The 22424-nt window shown below is 32.1% G+C and overlaps 1 long non-coding RNA gene across 1 annotated transcript; it reads right to left on the bottom strand.

The window, feature by feature from the left end:
* Positions 1 to 11787: 11787 nt before the first annotated feature.
* Positions 11788 to 15172, bottom strand: LOC132923358 (uncharacterized). Its single transcript, XR_009661162.1, has 2 exons — positions 15030 to 15172; positions 11788 to 12185 (listed from the first exon to the last, which is right to left on the bottom strand). It is a non-coding gene; the product is annotated as an uncharacterized LOC132923358 (long non-coding RNA).
* Positions 15173 to 22424: the final 7252 nt, after the last annotated feature.

Raw genomic sequence — 22424 nt, 5'->3', positions numbered from 1 at the left:
TCAAACACAAACCCATCTCGGTGATTCAAATGGGATTTTTGGGGTGGAAAGAGTATCCGAGGACCACGATGTTTTGATAAATTATTACTCAAACGTAGAGTAGTCTCGTCGGAGTAGTATTATATGCATGGAGAATATGTATACATTTTGTTAATTTTATGAGTCACACTGTGAGTCTGTTGTTCAGTTGTATCACAATAAAATATATAGGATTTCAGGATTTATCTCTTTCGAGTATTGGGCTGTAAATGGTGTACAATAAAAAAAAAATACCAATAATAATTGTGATGATTTACAAATATTCAAAATATTGACATATACAACAGACTATAAAATAAATAAAAATTGATTGTAATTTCCATAATTGGTAATCTGATATATTATTATTATTGTGCGATTTACTCGTACACACCATATATGAATACAGTATAAATTTCTACATTTTGCATACAATATTTTGTATTGAAATTATATTTCAGCGAGGTATTCTGGCGTGGCTCATTATTTTTTAAATGCATTGTCATCAATTTATGTATATTAATTAATATCTTCGTCGTCACAGTAGTTTCGATATTTATTATATTTTTCAGTTTTTAGATATATATAAATGACTCATCTGCCTTAAACATTGTATAGTTATTAGAGGTCTACATGGGTTGATAATTTCAAATCTAGCTCAACAATTATTAATTTACAGTTCAATCTAACATTGTATAAAATTATTTTTCCAGACTCGCCCGTACAGTTTCAATATATTTTTCAAGGCTGGGGTTTTTTGTCATGAAATATTTTCCAACATGAATTTATTCTTCAAATTAAAAATATATTAGGTAATCATAATATTATACAAGTAACTTAAAAGTAGTGTTTTAAAAATAAACTTGGAGAATTTACCATAAGCCTTACAATATAGATATATTATTAGAAAAATTCACTATTCGGTAATAATAATGTTTTGAATAACAAATATTATATTGAATATACTGTATACACAATAAATTAATAAACTTATAACAGAAAATAAATGGGTACCTAATATATGTATAATATATATACTGTACATAACCAAATACTTGATTTTACTTTTATTTATATGATAATACTAATAGATATTGTATGATTAAAACCTTGTGATTTAGATTTTAAAAAGCACTGCATGTACCTATAGATAGGTTCATGGCCCTTTAATGTCATTGTTATTGGGTTAGTAAGTTAGTCTGTTTTGCTATAATTCAGGTTAAGTACTTAAATTATTGTTGGACTCTGTGATGTTGTATAATATTATAATCTGAATAATGCAGGTCAATTATTGAAGCAATAAATTCAACAAGAAGTAAATTTAGTACCAAACTAATAATAATCATTTCAGACATTTCAGAACTGTATTGGTATAAATTATTGTTTGACGCTAAAATTATATGCACTGTTTCAATGTCGAACAATAACTAAATTAATATATATTGCGTTACAGAACACATGCGTGCTAATATTTTTTATTTTTTTGGTGAAAAGCACTCACCCATGTTATGTATATCTTTGATTTTCTTAAATTTTAGTATTTTTTCACTGTAATATGAACGATAGACGGTCACGTCAATTTTGCTTTAGGTCGGCGTTAAGGTACAAAAAATGTCTAAATTTTTTTAATTTTATTTGTTGTTTAAATCTAAACGACCAATGAAACAATTGCTGTTTGGTTTACAAAACTATTTAAAATAATATTCGAAGATCTAAAATTTCTGGCAACGCTGGACGATTCTAGACGTATACCGATCGATTGGCGGGCGATATATAATTGTATTGCCTGACAACGTTTTTCTTGTGTTCGTCAAAACAACGAGTCGTCGATTTTGACACGCACTCGCCAAGTTAAACGAACGGAAACGCTATACATGACCGAACGGTATTTTCTTTTCATTGTACGCCATCGATATATACGATTTAAAGTGTGTATGTGTGTGCAAGAGTGAGAGAGTGTAAGACTCAAGTCTGGAAAATCAACGCACAAATTTGAAATTAGTACGAAACGTCGAACGGCCTGGGGGCTGTTGTACGGCGATGTCCGTCGGGCGGAAACATTCTTTTGCTCTGTTATTCCGAGCCAATACACCTGTCTACGATGAAATCAAATCTGCAGCCCGCCTACGTTCAGCACCCGCTGCCGTGTATTCGGGAGTCGAGACCTTTGAAAAATGCCAACGAACCGAAAACGACGACGCGCGACAGTGATCGCATCGAAAGCTTGTGCGAACATATACCTACGTAGGGTATACTAATACATTATAGTGGAGTATCCCGAGGCGACATCTCACGTACCTCTCTCAAAATCACGAATATTGAAATCGATATTGGGATTTGTCGGATGATCAATTTATTCCCGGAACACAATGCGTATCTAAATAGGCATAACAGGTATATTATATTATATAACATCATATATTTTTTAGGTAGGTATGACACAATAAAAAATAAAAAAGGCTATTATATGCGGCACAATAATATAATGTTATTTGTGATATCGTATGATGGTAAGCGCACAGCATTATCCTGTAAGTACACGATGTGTATAATAATGAGATTTTTCTTATAAAAAACTATTTCAAATATATTCCGTATTTGAAATTTGCGCTTTTTTTGCACTATCCTGTTTTCCATATTTTACCTGACAGTGTATGTTATAGCGATGATTTTTTCAGACAAAAACAGTTTCATCGTTACTTAGCCTCCCAGAATTTCCGCGGATTTTCACAACCCACCCCTAACGAATGCCCACGCGCGTTATTCCCACCGCACACTAAACTCCTTGCGTCTACATGCAATCTATTTCACACACCCTTATCCTGTTGTTATTTGTACTGTCAAACGCGCGCGTCTCCAGAGACTTTCACTGCAACACTTTGCACATCAAAATATTCACGAGTGTCATTTACAGGTCATATTTCCATCGGGCTTGTTAATATTTCACAGGATTAAAAGACTAATCGGTTCTCTCAAAAATCTGATTCACCACCCTACTTCTGGAATAATTTATTCATAATCGCGGTATGACTCATCGACTGGGCCTTTTTCTGACGTAATAACTAAAAACTATATGCATAATACACTTATACCGTATATGCAAATTTAATGTAATTGTATACATTGTAGTTATTAGGTTAAAATTATAACAAAAGGTTCAAATTAATTCATTTAAAAAAGTGCTTAAAAAATATTTTTTGAAAAATAAAATCTTGTCGATTTAATTTCAGAAAAGAATACTATATGATTTAAATGCAAAACATCGATTTCTACTAATCTTTAATAAAACGTGTACGTTTTTTAGGTTTATAAAAAAATCTTATAGTTTTACGATAAATATAGGTTTTATTGCTTGAAACTTTATCATATTTTTAAATAAATACATTTGAGTTTCTGTAACTATGTGTATAAAATTAACATTTGTATTATAATATTTTGAACGTACTTAAACCTGTATCAATTTGTGTAAATAAAAAGGTAGGCAAGTGGGCAATTGATTTGCTGTACATTAGTTGTCTAGTGTGACACTATATCATGGGTATCGGGTATGTTAAATTTGAATTCAATGATATATCATTTCTACACTAATAAAATTCTGAACGGAGCCGGTCTGTCAGCTTATATGTAACTTTAAAACTAAATATATTTCGTAATATATTTTTTGATATAGCTATTAAAGTTATTAATTTTACTTATAGTATTTCGGTAGGTTGATAACCTTTTTTCTGAAAATATTGCATTTATTATACTATTATTATTTAATTATTATAATAATGTATATTTATACCATTTTGGGCGTATTGTATCAACTTCTATAACTTAAAATGTAATAACATCTTTCTGTAAGTACCGTATAACAATAAAAATATATGATAATAATAATAATAGACTACCTATTTCCTAAGATGAATCAAAAAATGTCATTGCGTATAGTGAAATTCATAATAATTCGTATTATGATATAGCTGGAAAATTTCATGTTTCATGTATCACAAATAGCTAGTGTTTTAAATTATTAAAAAATAACCAACATCGTTATTTATCTTTAAATAAGCGAATTCGTCTAAAGTTTAACTTTAAATGTATGTAAAAATAATTTCCTATATTTTTTATATTTTATAATATGGTATGAATTAGGTATTTATGCAATTTTTTGCAATTTTTAAGTATTTCATTACAATTCTAACTCCAAGTGCATGTAAAATAATATTGTAACTTATGATTTTTGATATTTTTTTATTGCAAAATTAACAATGGCTTATTTATATTACAATTTCAAGAATTTTTACCAAGTAAATAATTTTTAATAGATATTCGTTATAGAAAAAAAAAAATTGAAAGTTTGTCATGGATATAAATAACTCAGAGATGGTAAACTATTTTAAAAATGTTATTGTCAGTAGAAAATTATGATATAAAAATGTAGTGAAAATTTAAAATATCTACGGTTATCTGTTTTTAAATTACTTGTTTTGTCAAAAAATCGATTTGCCTAAAAATTTCCGTTTTTCTTTAATTCTTTTTTTGTTCCCCCCCCCCCACCAAACTATAAACAAATAACTAAGAAATTTTTACTTTTGATCCTCAAAATAGTACTTATTAGATCCAAATTTTTACCAGAATTCACTCTTATTTACTGTCCCAAAAATTAAGATAGACCTGAAAAAATACACATCAATGTAAAATCAATACAGCTTCATGGCTCTGCTCAGAATTTAAAACAAAACTACAAACGTGATAATACATTATTACGGAAGACTTATTTATACTTTGCAAACATCGTAAGTTTACCGATATTTCCCATAACATTTATTATTCTTGTATGAAAAATAAAAATAAAACGGTGGTTATCGATACCTCAAAAGTTATAACCGCGATTATCAATTAAAAGTAAGTGACTTTTAAAGTGATATGTTCCATCCGCGTTCCGTGTAATTTACTTTCGTAGAAAGTTATTCATGGCTTGCAACGATTTCAGCTACACAGAACTTTAGAATTTTGACCGGCTAACTTGCCATAAAGCCTTGTCAAAAAGTTGGAGAACCATTTTCCCCGCTGTCCGTCGCCCGGCGCCTTTATATTTACGACAGGAATTTCACGGCTAGACGGTTATACGGTCTCGAGATTTATACACATTATTATATATAATACGGACGTTGGAAGTTTTCGGCCGCAAGAAGTAAAGCTGTAAATGCGACGCGGTCTTAAAACTACCATGTTTATTGGTATCTATTTTTTGCTTGAACATTTCCAACAAGTTCTCTCTCTTTGCTCTTGGTCGCGCTCGCTATACAACATTACTCACAGATTATTATAACAAAATAATATTATCTTTACAACGCCCCGAAAATATATCATACTTACAATATTATCTGCGGTCGTTTTGTCGTTGTTATCGTATCGAATATTGACAAGAATTAACGTGATACGCTCTGTGTTTTCTTTGGTGTTGTTTGGCTAGAACGCTATATGATAACATGCGACGTTCGACCAACCCGAGCGCGAAAACCGGAAAACTACAGCATTTAATGTGTTGGACGGAGATTTGGGTCAATCGTTTCTATTCGATTTGAACATCTAAACATTTTTAATTCATTTCAACGAGTGCGGAGCAGTATACCTACGGTTTTAAAGGCTCCGTAAATGTTTGAGCAGTTCCGAAACCCGAAAAAGTGTCGTGTTAGCAGAGAGAATGACCAGCATTTATGCGTTTAATGTTATTCGCTTACGATCAATATCGACGAAAAAAAAAAATCACGACACGCCGGAAACACTGTTGTAGAGTGAAATAACGTTAGAAGCGTTTTGAGAATGTTAAAAGTCATCGGTCATGTCGGTCGACGACGACTATAGCCATTTACCACCTCTGGTCACTATATATATATATATATTACACGTGTATTTGTGCGTCAACTACAGACAATCGTATATTATACGAAATAATGTGTAATTGGAGTAATTTAATTTGGAACGGTCGACCTTAACAATAAAATATATATATCGCGTTATATGCAGACAACAGTGATATTATAATGGTCATATTCTTGTTGGCCACTGGTCCGTGTCCCCGGGATTCCTCAGGCGGACATCGGTTCCACCGCGTTGCCGTCCGTCCCGGAGGGATATAACAACAACAATATTATTATTATTAATAATAATAATAATATGATATCGCACGGTTAATGGATTTCCGAGTGTACGAAATCGTCGTCGACGGCCTGCCTGTAATACCTACCACCTGTAATGCACTCGACAGACATTATTCCGACATTCCGCGGCGGAACGGGTCGGGGTCGTCGGAATTTAACAGCAGACATAATATAATAATAATATGGTGGTATTATAATATTATTGTCGGTGGTTCGGCCGGTCGCCCGCGTGCGTCTCGTCATAGCCCGTCGTCTTCGCGTCCTGTTCACGCGGAGTCGCGCGATCGTTTTGTGTGCTCGCGCGCGCGTAAACCCCTCGGCGCGAGGTCACGGGCCCGTGAACGTATAGGTAGGTACCAGGACCGTGGTACCCGCGCGTAAACGCTGTACGCGCACCGGTGTTACCCAACCCAACAGCGCGACGCCCCGAAACGGAACGCAATTGACAGATAATATAATACGATTAATAATTTCGAAAATAATATACCCAACGCTGTGTGGCCAGGAAGAATGTCGTCTCTTGTAGTAAATAGTATAATAATCATAACGTGTAGAACATGACGCATCGCCACGTACGATATAGGTACCGCTCTGCATGTGTCCTGGTGTCGGTTATATTGTCCATAACAATGGCACATTGGCTACCGGCCCGACACCTTTTCGAGAAACGCGGTTCGAGATGTCATTGTTTTTTTGATAAACGGCCGCCACTTGACTACAACATAATATTATGTGATTATAGGTTGGCACCGTTATTTTATTTTCACCGTTATATTTTATACGAGTTTACTGCAGTTGTATTATTTCGTGGCGTACCTATCATCATAATCCGTCGACTTTTTACGGTCAATGTATTTTTGAAAACCATCGTGAAAAACGCGGTTCCTACATTAAATTCATGTCGTTGTTGATTTTCCAGTCAGCGAAGAATATCTAGATTTTCGCCATTTAATTTTTACGGCTTTCGAAATAAATCGTCCGTTAAGCGATAAATAAATTGTGCTCCCAACTGTTCGGACGCCGGCTTAAATCGTTGTACAGATACCGAAAAGCTCGTACCTAGAAACCGTTCATCATAACCATACACTGTTGTGACCCGTGCAATCGCCATGTTTAATGCCGAGTGCAGTGCTATTCGATCGTAAAATTCAAAATCGTTTCTCATTTGGATCAATACAAATAATATAGTCTTGTGTGTATAATATTATGCTACGTGTTCAGGCTGTCCAATGTCCGAATAGTATAGGCATTACACGGAAAAACTCTACATTACTCGTGTACGGAATCATATTGTCGGTGGTCAAGGTTTAACTTTGGATAATGTGACAATACCTGACCGTAATCCTTGGAGGCTTTTAAAAATTATGATTAAAAAAAATATAATAATAAAATATAATAAAAATTGAAATTATAGTATTATACATTAATTGTAACTGTATGCCTATTATTAATTATTTAATTGTACATGATCATAATAACCAATATTAATTTATTAATTATAAATATAAAAAATAATATACTAAAAAAATCTAATTATTCAACAGAATAAAACTGATATTGATTGATTTGATGGCCAAACTATGTTATTTGATAAATTACAAAATTATTACTATACATATAATATAGCAAGGTACTTGTTATTACAGGTTTAGTAAACTATTATGACATCTAGAACTTAATATAATACATCACTACTCACTGCGCCAGTGCTTAAGACATAATTATTATAGTAGATTTGTTGTTTATGTACATTTGTGCTAATGTTCCGTTTTTATTTCTTAAATCATAATATTTATTATTTTGAATAAAAATTATAACAACCATAATATTTTTCCTGTCAGTTTTGACTTGGTCAATTACATCAGGTGGATATCAATACTCGAAAAATGTCACCTCTATAAACAATTTTTCAGGAAGATATTAATCATCAACTTAATTTATCTCGTCTGTCGAATTGCGTATATACTTTTATTTGACCACTCCATTGGTACCTATTATTTTAACGACGACATTTCTTTAAATTAGTTTTTGTTGTTATTGATATGTTTACCAACGTATATAATATAGGGGTAACATGAGTATTTTTGATTAAAATGTTTAATTATTTTTGAAAATTGACCGAGTGCATATTAATAATGTAAAATAATTATTCAAAATATACTCGTAGGTAGTTTCGCGAAATCGTATATTTTTAACATTGACCAATTCCCTTTGGGTTAGTTTAACGTAACATTATTCAGTCATAAACCAAAATTCGATATAATACTCGTTATGCATGTACATCCGTTGCAGGATCGATTAAAAAGTTTGGTTTACGTACAACTAACTCCCACACGAAATAGATGACAATACACGCGTTAGGGTAGCAGTGACGAAAACCACAGAGTTATTATACGGCATCCGCGATGGGGCACAATTACGAGGACGCGAATAAATGTCACGACGGCGGGCCCATGTCGATTTGTGAGGCGGAAACCTTTGCCGGTCGGGCGCGTATTACAATACAAACATATATGTGTGCGTATAAATTATACTAAGTGTGGTGGCGTAACTGCGAGGGTTGTACAAGACGTTTCCGTCAAGAACAACACGCCTGTTGGATGTCGCTTGCGGTGGTGGCGGATGTTTGTCACGTTTTTAAGTCACATAATCTATAACAACACCTTGAGGGCTGGTGTCGCGGTGTCCGCGGCCCCTGGGGCGTACTAAATCACGGCCTAATGCGAAGAGAACGGGCACCTGGGTTACTTCTTAGTCATATTTTCGAGCCATTACGCCGACTGCACCCTTATGATTTTACGAGTGCGCGTACGCGTGTGTATAGATGCAATTCGGTCGTAAAAATAAAAGAGGAAAAAAATATAATATCGGATATTATACGTATACGTGGTGTACACGTAAACACGTTCGTCGAGTTTCGTGGGGGTGAAAAGAACAGAAAAAAATCAGTGAGCTAAACATTCTCCCCAAACGATCGGGAAAACGCGGAAACATCGGCGGCCAAAAAGTTTGCGGAACAGTATGCGTCTGACAGCGCGCAAGAGAAAGCGAAAAGAATGCAAACTTTGGTCAGCTGCAGAATATCATATTTTGTCGAATAAATATCTGTCGATTATGATACAAAGCCAACGACACCAAAGTTCGGTCGTATCTGTTATTTCATACAACTTTTTATGTACGCTTGTATGAAGAGCCAAGAGGGGACCACATCATTGCTTTCTTTTGTGTTTCAATAAATTTTTTTTTCATTTTATTACTGTCAGAAACTTTGGAAAAATAAGAATGTTAAGGGTATAGTTTCAGTGTGTCTTCGCTGCACAAGCCCCTCTGACAAAATTTAGTGTGCGCGTTTATATCTCTCCGTTTGGAATAAATGGCGTTTTTCTTAAAAGTATATCTATTTCAAACACCACTAAATCTTGAATTTGTTTTTGTAAAAAAATCCTTATAACTACCTGTTAAATTAGTTTTAAAATACTCCACCGTCATTTTTAACCACTGAATAAAACTTTATCTTCACAAATTCATTAAGTTAAATATTATAAAACATTTTACATAAAAATAATATTATTTGTTGTAAATTTACAATTTGATTTTAGATACAAAATAATACATTACAATTATTTATGCTGTTTAATAATAATAAAATATAGATAATCATAAATTAAAACTCTAGTGGTATAATTAATACGGAAAGTTAAATGTTAAATCATATAATTTATTGTGTATAGTGTGTCTGGTGTCATCATCAATTTGAACATTTTTAAGTTTTCCCTACTACTTTTATAAAATAGGTATAATTCACAAAAATATAAAACTAAAAACTAACTGTGTATCGTTGTAGTTAATTAAATATATATTAATTTTCATTAAAATAGCTTCAAACTTTAAGAAAAATATTGAATTAGAAATTCATAAAAACAAAATTATTGACAGAACCAATTTTCGTTACTATATAGTGGACTGGTGTGTATCTTTACTGGACTTAAATCGAATAAAGTTGTTCTTAGAAGAGACAACTTGAGTGCTTTTTCAGATTGTTTTTTGTTGGTTTACACGGTTGGTGCTTTCAAAGGTCAATTGTCACTTCATTCGGAAAAGGGTGCAGTTTTTTTTTCCCCACCAGAATGATTTTTCATTACGACCGTCCTTTGTTATGAAAACGAAACGAATGGAATATGCAAACCTCTTTTTTCCATATTGTTTAGATTAATTACGAAATTAATACGAACTTATCAAATAGAAATAAATGACTCGACATATTTAAAAGGGACACAGTCATCTGAGAATTTAATTTCAAAATTAATTTCCTTTTCGTTATAATCATCTTCGTAATTTATTACTCTTTGATCGTATAATTAATTACAGTTAGTTTTCTGTAAATTAGCTCAATTTAATATTCTTTTTTAAATTAAAACTGGTGCACTACCTATTTTGTATTCATTATCAAAATACGATTTTAATTTATTACCAATCGTATATTTGACGTTTTTTTTTTATTATTGTGTAAGATCTAAAATATAACGTATTAATCATAAAAATGTAAATGCATATATTTTCGTATTTATTTTAGTCAAAGGGTTTTCGTTAGGGCTTAACTAAAAGAAAATACCCTAACGCTTTAGCAGGGTTATGATGATATATAAGTGTGTTTTAAAAAAAATAAAACATTATTTTTTCAAAGTTTACTCTTGGATGTGTGCCTTTAACGATTAGATGATGTTAAAACAAATAAATCACATAGATTTTATCAAAACTATAAAGTAGTGTTATGATAATGTTTTAAATATCATGCTTTGTTGGTGCAGTACTTTTTTGTAGATATATTATGTTAAACACACAATTTTTTTTATAATTGTATTCGATTACCACATAAAAGGAAATAAAACTTTATAAAATTTTTCAGAAATGTAAACATTTTCTATATAATTATTATATTATTAAAAACAAAATTAAGAAACCAAAGGAATTATAAACTGATCTTAGGACGGAGATATTACGTATCGTGTATGGTAGAATCAAGCGTGAACAGTTATTACAAATGTTTTATTATAAAAAAAATCGTTATTTTTATTGAAGTAAGTTTACAGTATTTAATTTGAGTAATTCCTTTACGACTTATGAAAATTTAAGTATTTGTACAACTTTCTGCTACTGAATATTTAATCAAAATCAAAATTAAAACCAGTAGTCAAAACTAAATTTTATCTAGAGTTACCGATAACCATATCCGAATATTGATAATAATATATACTATTTAGATAAAGTCGTGGTGGTGATAGGACAGAAAGGTCAAGATAATAAATAATATAGTTATTGTATACTTTTTATTTACTTGTTTTTACTTTTGGTTTTAATTAAATATCTAGTAACAGAAAGTTAAACGAATATTTAAACTTCATAAGTCGCAAATTAGTTACTCAAATTAAATACTATAGAGTATAGACGTTAAAACTATTTTTATCAATATGGTTATTGATAATATTGTTTATATGTTAGTTATTTTGAATTTTTTTTTTATTTTCTGTGCAAAAAAAATAAAAATATAAGTTTATACTACGCGTGTTCTACAAGGGTCTATTAATTTTATGAAAAAAAAAAAAAATTAAAAAAATATTGATTAGTTCACACGTTATTTAATTTGTCAAAACTTCGTAATACACTGTATAAAAATCACAAAAGTAGTAGACAAGATAAAATAATAATTACACGAAGATAAAACAAGATAGGTATAATTCACGCTGTATAAATGGTAACGATGAAAAGACTCTATATCGCCACATTACTTCCTCTTGGAAAAAGAAAAAAAATGACCTGTTTTTTGGACGTTCTCAGCTTGAGTTGCGTAGTTGCTGTGTTTAAACTCAAGTCTTAGGAGAGCGATGAAAGTCGGTTTGTCATCATTGGAATGTAGGCGTTGAATGTAAGTAAGTTTGGTAGACGTGGCTTGATTGCAGTTGAGATGTCGAGTTGAACAGGTGATTTTAACGAAGTTGGATTGGATCGAAATGAAGACGGCTGGAAAGAGAATTTTGTTGAATTAAATTATTAATAATATTAATTTTTAGTTTTTAAATGATGTAATTTGGATTTGGCAATTACGGTTAGGATGCAACACTATAGGTACTCGTAATTTGATTGTAAAAATAATTTTGCGCGGGACAGTTTTCCTACTGTGGAAAATGTTATCTGTACAACAACGTGATTTATATTTTAATAGTACTATCCATTCATTTTTTTTATAAGTAAATTATAAATTATAATACAAAAATTATATTATTGTGCAGTTCTGTTTGGAGGACAAATATTGATTTCTGTTGGTTGGCGGTAAGTAGGTACTCTTATATTTATTTATACATATATATTAAACATTATACTATAATATAGAGGAAAAACGCCATATTTCACGTTTAAAAGTTAATCCCTTAGATTGCCGTCAAAACACTGGTAATTGAGGGCTATTGAAATTTCGGATAGGGCGAGCAGCGGGTAAAGAATCGCTCGGCTCTAATCCGGCCGACGCTTGTCGCGGGTGAGTAGTCGGCCGCCGGGGTTGAGGTCCGACGTAGCCGAGCCGTCCATTAAGCTAATCAATGCTTCCCCAATGTGCCGTAATAATAATATATATACCGAACGTGGTTCGTCTTTTATGTGTATAATAATAAAATATCACATTCAATATCATATACATAATATCATATAAATACGCACAAAACGACGACTCTTGGGGATGTTCGCGGTCAATGCGCGTGTGTTCCGGGGCGATGCGCACATGTTGTCTACACGGCCGATAAATAGCACCGGGCTCACCCCCTCCGCCTATAACGCTCACGGCTTTTTCTCTTCGTTTATCGACGACGGGACACGGGTATCGTACAGGACGCGTACACAGTCTATATACGTATATATACGGTATTTTTGGCCGATTTCAAAACAGCCGCCAACGGTCCGTTACTAATGTTCGTGCCCTCCGCCGGTTTATATATCTTGTCAACGTAATTTATTTAACAGAGGGTTGCGCGACGTGCGGTGTTTCCAATCACATATTCCTCTCTATTCAACGTATGTACGATCTGCAGTGCGTCTGTGTGCGTCATATAAAAACCACCAGCGCGGTCGCACAACAGCCGTGAGAATGGTGTTTTGCGTGCGTATGTGTGTGTGTGTGTGTCGTCACCACTGCTGCAGTGGCGACTGCCGGCTCCCTACAACACGCGTGCATCCCGAGCTCCGCGCAATCGGTTCCGCCGCGAAAAACCGCAAACGCCCAATTCATATATTATGCGTATCGATGGCAATCGATGTCCGGAACGACTGCAGCGGCGTCGACGACGACGTTTGAAGTTTCCTTCCCACACCGTCACACCCGCCCGTTCGTTTCACGAGTTTCCGCCTGAGAGTTTCTCTCGAATAATACTATATTATATTTTGTATAGAGACACACGGTCGACGAGCACAATTAATTTCATCAAAAAAAAAAATTATGAATTATATATTATTTTCATATTGCTTATAAATAATAATTTACTCTCGGCTTACCCATTCCAAGTAAAAGCATTATTTGTTAGCTTAATGTACATTTAATTGCATACCTTTTCTCATCATTAAACACATTAATTCGTCATGTACATAAATTAACGCTGTAATTAGGAATCTCGATTTTGAACGCTTTTTGACAAAATTTATTTTCGCAGATGCTATATTAAATTACAATCATTATCTTTTACCCATTAAAACGTATTCTAAATACGAACAAAAAATAAGGACTTGGAAATTGTGCTCACGCGTGAAAAAAAGTTATCGGGATGACGGGATCCCCCTATATATGTTAGCTAAGAATATTATTAAATTAATGTTTATACCTAACCTGTATATTAAATATCTATTACGATTACGTATTACTTAATATGTGTTATAATTGATAATTTTAAATTTTGGTTTATTTGAACGTAAAACACACACGAGGTTTTTGCTATTTATTATCATGAAAAATAGAATATAGAATATGTGTATGGAATAGTTTTACAATTTATTGAGGATGTCTTGAGTTTTTTTTCAATAAAATAATAACATATATTTAGCTATTATGTGTTTATATATGAATATCATTCAATGCAGGATAACATCCGCTTAATTTCAATTTTATTATAAATTATAATTGTTGCTCAGGAAATCTGTATACTATCAACTATCAATCGGCTATTAAACATCAAACTACATAGCAAATGAAAGAATAGTTTACTATATAATATAGTCAATACACAACATCGTTCTATTATATTGAACGCTGACCATCGTCCATCCCATGGGTTTATATCATATTATGAATTTAATAACGTGTGTTGTGAACAATCATGCTTGTATCATTTATATTCAACGACTCAACTTCAAGATCAATACGGACACTGCAGTACATCGGACGAGAAATGTGACATTTTACGAATCCATGTCAAACTATGTGCTATACAATATCTCAATAAAAATAATATACACAGTCCGAAAATACGGAAATCGGAAGTAACTAAGTGGAACGAAAACAAGCGTCAGTATTGCCTATTGATCGTCCGCATGGTTTGAAATCGGCGTTCAATACCTCGATGAATCGCGTTGGCCCGAAATTTTACCGTGAAGATTTTACCACGTTATGCGGAAAATACCAGCCGCGGCGTGCATAGCGTCAAATTATGTACCAACGCGATACTGAATATTTGAACATGCGTTTTCGTTGGTATTCAAAACATACGAACTTGTTAGGCGCGATCGGTAGCCCTGTACAATAATCCGCAGAGCTAGCCCGTCGTGCCGTTTGCCGAACAGATCTTGGTCGGGCAAAGTAAAATCTTTATTTAACTTAAAACTCACGACGGCTTGCAAAATCTGAATGTGTGAAAACGTCAGTTCCCCTAACAGCGAGTCGCACGTATACATCATCGGCTTCTGCAGTTTGTCGCCGCTGCCGTTAGTCGCACAATGGTAAATAATATATAATGTACAGTCTACTTCCGGCGACATCGACGCGCGCGCGTTGTATAGTATTGTTCAAAAGTTTGGAAGCATCTTCATCTACTGGTCCGTGGAAAGGGTGCTTGAATGAAAAGGGTTCTCTATATATGCACTCAGACTTTTACGCTAGCGCGTGTGTGTGTGTGTGTGTGTGCGTGGAGGGTGCACAAAGGCGCCTGTTCAGCCGAAAACGAGTAATCGTAGTCGACAACCCGACCGATAAACGGCACGAGTACCGCCTATTTAATAATATAATAATATAAAGTAGTACCTATACCGACCACGTCCCCGACCGTAGAAAATTTAATTAAACACGTCCGGGAGAAAATGAGACAAAGACGGGGAGTAAAATACACGGTGAAAGAAAACCCGAGGCGTTTCGTTTTTCGTTTCCCGTCGTCGCTGTCCTTATCCAAAATTTCGATATCTCTCGTATCTAATATTAGTTGTATTAGTTGTGGTTTTTTTTTCCAGATTTTGCGCGCACTATGTACACATAATAAAATATATATTGAATTAGTAGATGTTTGTGACGAGTAACCATCTCCCCCCCCCCGACGTCCAAAACGCGTCTTGTACAAAAAGGAAAAAAACTCAACGCCGTTTTCGTATTCGAAACCGTCGAAAACACTCTACGCATTATTTTATAATATCATGTATATAGCAGTGAAAAGGGAAATGAGAAAAAATTTCTCCGCGAACATCTGCTCGGAGGGTGTTGGCTACAGTGTGTGTATTGTGTCGCTGATATAGTATAATGTATAATATTTTATTATACGTATTTGGTGTGTTATTATTATTATTATTATATTATCATGTGTATAGGTATACGCGAACGGTGGGTGGGCGACATTGTTTAGTTTGGCGGAAAAATTATATTTATCGTTGTTGTTGTGCAACTTTCATCTAAACAGTAATCAAAAGCGCTCATTGCAGCATCGCATATCGTGATCGCGTTGACGACGGTATATGAAAAAAATATTAAAGTAATATTGTACAAACAAAAAAAAAGGTAATAGAGTTTAATTATCGGACCTCTGTAATCTTTTGCTCGAATGATCAAAAAACCGTGATAATTTCATTACATTATTTGATAAGCTATATACACGTCATTTTCAATAATATTACTATAGCTGTTATTGTTGTGAATTGCCCTATTGCAGTATCAATTATAAAAATAGTTGTAAAAATGATTTTTTGTCCGATGGTCGTGATGTAACAAATTTCTGTATTATTTCAATTCGAGAGAAATATACACATTTAAATACTTTTTCTGGTAAAAGGTATCGATAATAATTAATAACTTTAAAACAGTTCTACGAGTATATAACTACTAGTATAACATTTTACTGATGTCCAATCTTTTTTATACACTTAATATAGCGAATCAATTCTGATGTACGCAATAAATAATCAATTGCGAACAAATAATGCATTTTTGATTACCTCGCAAAACCAAATTTTGGCCGGTTATATTAACAACATATAGATTAAATATAATAATGAATTAATTTATGATATATTTTAGTCTTACTAACATGTATTTAATATTTGTCATCATATTGTAGACGTCTTTGATTACGTATAACGTATATGGCACAAAGAAATACATAATATGATTGGTTAATGATATTAACATCGAATACAAAATAGGTGCACCGATAGTAGACTGTATATAAAAAGGCTGCCTATTGACGAGTTAAAATGTTAATTTTACTATACGTTTTATTTTAACTACACACTTTATGATATAGTTTGTATACTACGGCAACGATATGTTCGGCAAACGGCACGACGCGCCAGCCCTGGTTATTATAGGGCCGGCGATCGCGCCTTACAAGTTCGTATGTATTGTATGCGAGCAAAAATATGCCGTAAAATAATTACGCAAAAAATATCCAAATATCCGGTATTTCGGTATTGCAACGGTGCATTATGACGTTATGCGCACCGTGACCGGTATTTGCACATAGGTAAAGTGGTAAAATCTTCACCGTAAAAATCCGTGTCGACGCGATTCATTGCGGTATTGAATGAACGCCGATTTCAAACGATGCAAACGATTATCGATAGGCAATAACAACGTTTATCGTTGTTCTTTCTCTTCGTAGCTGCTTCCGGTTTCCATACTGTGCATATTATGTTTATTGCGATATCGTATGGCCTATCGTTTGAAATGTATTCATAAAATGTTCACATATCTCGTCCAGCGGCACAGTGCTCCGAATCGATCTTAAAGTTGAGTCGTTGAATATAGAATAATGCAAGCTATTATATTGTTCATGAGTCACATAATATTAAATTTATTTGATAAAAATATATAAACGTGTATGAGACCCAATGGTCAACGTTCAATATAATAGAATTTATTGTATTTTGGCGTTGTCTATAAACGTGACACAACTACCTACTCTCACATTAGGTAGCTATAGTTTGATGTATTATAGCCGATATTTGTATAGATTTTTAATATATCTTTCTCAAAATACAATATAAAAGGTATGAAAATATAAAAAAAAATACCCATACCTTCAACTAGGTATGTAAATATATTTTATAAATAGAATATTTTATACGTGTGAGTGCAAAAAGTATTAACAATATATTTTTTTTTTTGATGAAACAAAAAAACATTTACTTATTTTTAAAAATAATTTGAACAACGCCGTATGTTTGAGTTAATTCGCTGTTTTCGGAGTGAGAGCAGATGAAGATTAAAATAAGTATTTATTAGATTATATCATATTATATGCTAAGAAACTATCATACATTTTTGTATAAATCATATTATAAGCAAATACAGAATTTTATTGATTTTTTGATATTTTACAACACATTTTTTAATATCGCAATAGCAGAGATTATATATAATAAAATTGAAATGAATCGGTAGTGATTCATTGAACTATATAGCTTTTTTATATTACACATCATTATTATACGTATAATAGCTAATAGTTCATTATTAGACTGAAAAAAAAATAAAAATTAAGTCTTAAGTTAAAAAGTTAATTACATTAAAAAATTTTATTTTTACTTGTTACTTTTATGTTCCGTTAAATAACTACAAAATTAACTTAATCGATTTTAATTAACCTTAAAAAAGTGAAATCAATTTTCATTTAAGAACTCAAGTTAATTTATTTTGGTCTTCATTTAATTTTATTAAATTTTAATTTTTTTCATGTAAAAATATATTTCGGGTAATGTTTTTTGGGGAACTAGTGACAATTTTTTTTTTATAATGATAAATTTTAGTGTGTACTATTCAATAATACTGTATAAACACTATATAGTTTCGACTTTGTAATAAAATATAATATAAGATAGAGTTTTAAACATTAAAAAAAAATTCAACTCACCGCTTAAAAATAATTATTAACTTACACATTTTTGCTTTATAACGTATTTATTTATTGTATCGAATATTATATTACACTAATTTTCTTCTAAATAGAGAACATTTGTCTGTAGTGTAATACAAACTCACAGGGACAGCTGGTCAAGGAATGTTTTGGACGTGAAAAAAAATATAATATAAACTGAACGATTTTTGGCCATCGATAATAACACACGTTCCGTCTTATTAGATCCTAGTAAATCCGTATACGTAGTTTTTCGTGTGGTATGTGCGTGGGGCAGCGCCGCAGGTGTGTTCGTCACAAAGGCGGCGGCGGCGGTGGCGGTGAAATACCCTCAGCAAATACCGTGAGCGTGAAAAAGGCTAAACGATTAGTCATACATATTAGCCAATGTGAATAATAATTGTGATTTCCTTTAGACGTCTCGACACGGTAAGAATTTCACGTACGCCATACACATTAGCATCATTCGTCGGTGGGCTCGGCACCGTAAAATTTGTCCAGAGAACTATAGTATAGGCGCGCATTGTTAAAGTTTATCATCGGTGAAAAACGGAAATAATAACGCAAACGAGCGGCTCCGAAATTCGCTAACTACATTGTCAGAAATCGTGTAGGTCTGTCGGCCGAAACCAGGTGCACGACTTTGCCTGCTGCTTTATCATACAAAACGTTTTTAAACAGATATATCGATTCGAAAATATGACGTGTCGACGTCTTGTTAATTCGTTCATATCGGTGGTCCGTGTCATATCGGAGCCCAACCCCGGCATTTAACGCTTTAATTGCAGATCGGCCCACACGCGCGTGCTTGTGATTGTATGCGTGTGAGTTGTATTGAATTTTCTCCTGGTGGTTGGCGGGTAACTACGAGTAAATACGAGATGCGACACCACAAAAAAAAAAGAAGAAAAAAGAAAGAAAATAATATGTCAATCTTATATACACGCGGCGTTTGACGCAAATTCCGTGAGAACTCCATCTATCGAAATTGTGTTTCGAGCGGATACACATGTCTATTATACGTACGTGTTGTGATCGGTTGAAATGAAAAGATAATGAAAAAGAAAACAACATTTACCCAAAGAAATCAAATGATGAAATGAAATCCAAAAATAAAAATCGTTATTATAAAAAATTTTCCTTTAATCAGCTGAGGAAATAAAATTGGAAACAAAAAACTCGTTATTGGTTTGCTGTGTAACTAAAACTGAGTTTTTTAAAATAATATAACTTCTCATCATACACGTAACGTATAAGGTCATCATTTTGGTCTTAACATTAGAAACTATCTACGTCATAAACCTATTTTTATCATAATAATATATTCATTATAGCCAACCTACGATCTACGTAGATATTTATGTTGTAATAAAAATTTTAATCCTTTTGGTGTCGACTCTAATGATCTTAAGTGTTTTAAAATAGACAAGTATTGACGACCTAAAACATCCAAGAATAATATGAATGTATAATATAATTACTTATTTTGATTTTAGTTTCCTAAAAATTTAATAAAATTTACATAATATTATTCCCACTATGGTAGGTATCAATATGATTTAATTATGCACTGTCGATTTTTCAATTAACAATATTTTCTTTAAGACTGATATTTCAACGTAATGCGTTAAAAACTTGTTCAACGTATACCTACATAATATGATATATACCAAGAAAAGACTGCTCAAAAGTTTAAATAACGTTTCTTAACTTTTGTTTTAATCAATTTTATTGAAATTAATGTTGTGCAATAGTTATACTAGCAAGACTGAAAACAATCATTGTTATCGTTAAAAAATATTTAATCTATAATTTCATATTGAATTTGTTTTGTTTTAAAATAAATTGTGCAATATAGTATAATTAGATTATATACTCTTATAAAACCCATCATGTGGGGCCTTAATATTTAGTTAATCATAATGCAATAATTAAAAAAAATCTACTAATTTATTTAAAATAAAAATAAAAACTTCGCTTTACTCAAAATCTTTATTGAATTTGTAAGTAATTAAAACTCATTTATTATAAATTATAATGAATGCTTCTAAATAATTTTTGAGGACTGTTATTGTTATTTAATGATTGAAAAATTTACGGAATTATTACAATATTGCACGAGTATTTTTCACTATATATTATATGTATTATAATTTAAATGCACTAATAAAAGATCCTTGGATGGCAAAAACAATATCATTTTTTCATTTTATAATCGTATAAGTACTATATTATATATAATATTACTCTGCTATATCTATAATATGTACATATTGCATAACGAAAAAATTATAATCATTACGTTATAATCACAATACAATAAGCTGTAGTACCTGTATAATAGCGCTCATTCAGGTTACCTACAATGTAAAATAATGTAAATAATAACGGTCAAACTGATTATAAAGAAAAAATAAATAAACTACATAACATTTTTTTACTTTCATTTTGTTTAAACAAATATTATTAAGATACATAATAACATCATTATACGTAAACATTATATTGTACACCGATACACAATTATTCGCGCGCAGTGTGCTCACGCGCCGACAATAATTAGTTCGTGCGTGTAAAGTAATCTAAAAATTAAAAATCTTCGGAATAATAATATTGTACAATATAATATAATATTATATTGTACATTATACGCACTCGATATTTTCATAATGTTAATATTTCCCTTTCACCGGTTTATACGGCATGTCGATGGTTGTTTTTTCTTTTAAACATCAACACTCACATCATAACATTAATATTTTAATAATATAACGACCGGGTGACCTAACGGCTAACAAGATGTAATTATAAACGTACTGGTGTTTCAAATAGGTAGCCACCGCAAAGTAAACACACAAACACCGTTTATCCCATATGACCATAATATAAATAATTATTACCCAGCGAGTATAATAATAATAATAACGTTTTTAAAATATATATATACACGGGATTGCGCGACGAAAGTCGTACCAGCCACTAGTCGTGCACATAATATTATATCATTATAATACAGGTATTTAAATGGGTATTAACAGGTAAACTAGGTGCATAATGATGATTATCGTCGTTGAGATGTCCGCGCGTCCGTCAAACCGCTTGCAATCATCCACGGATACCGGCCGACGAGAGCAGCCGCTGACGAAATATTATGTAGAACCACGGTATACTGCAGAACCAGTGGTCGGATTTCGTCAATGTCGTGTTAAAATTATATAACATGCCCTTATTCTCTTACTCTACGGTTAACACTGATCGTCTATATTACGATATCGTGTACTCCATACGTCATATTATTACAGTGTATACGTAATACGTATAACATTAAAACTCAACGGACTATGTGTAATTCAATTTATGATTTTAATTTTTTTCTTCATTTATACAATACTTCCGATTAAAAAGGTGGTGTTTTTAATTACGCGCATTCTGTACTCTTCCAAATTACAATGATTTTTGTTCTACGTCCCTGCAGGTGATTCATCAAACCCCCGCTCCCCCCATTTATCATTTTATAAAATTCTGATTTTTGGAATTTTATGTATATACGAGTATTATATATATAATACAGGTATATACTAAAGACCACATTTCTGATATTTGGATTTTTTTTTTTATACCATTTAGTTTAAGGAACGCTCGCAGCTATATATTATACATTTTTCATATAATAATCATTATTATTTTTTGAAAATATTGAAATATTTGCCTTTGAATTTGAATGCATTATTTTTAAGCCATTAGCTTATTATACTTATAGGAATATGTTTAATAATCTTTAATAATGGTTTCACATACAATATAATATAATATATTAGGTATAATAAGTACTCACTTATTATTGTATAAATTATAAAATGTCAAGTAATTATAATAATATTTTAAAATC

This window comes from Rhopalosiphum padi, chromosome 2 (genome assembly GCF_020882245.1).
Source record: "Rhopalosiphum padi isolate XX-2018 chromosome 2, ASM2088224v1, whole genome shotgun sequence".
Classification (NCBI taxonomy): domain Eukaryota; kingdom Metazoa; phylum Arthropoda; class Insecta; order Hemiptera; family Aphididae; genus Rhopalosiphum; species Rhopalosiphum padi.
Note: the sequence above shows the minus strand (reverse complement) of the source record. Positions and strands in the feature narration are given on the sequence as shown.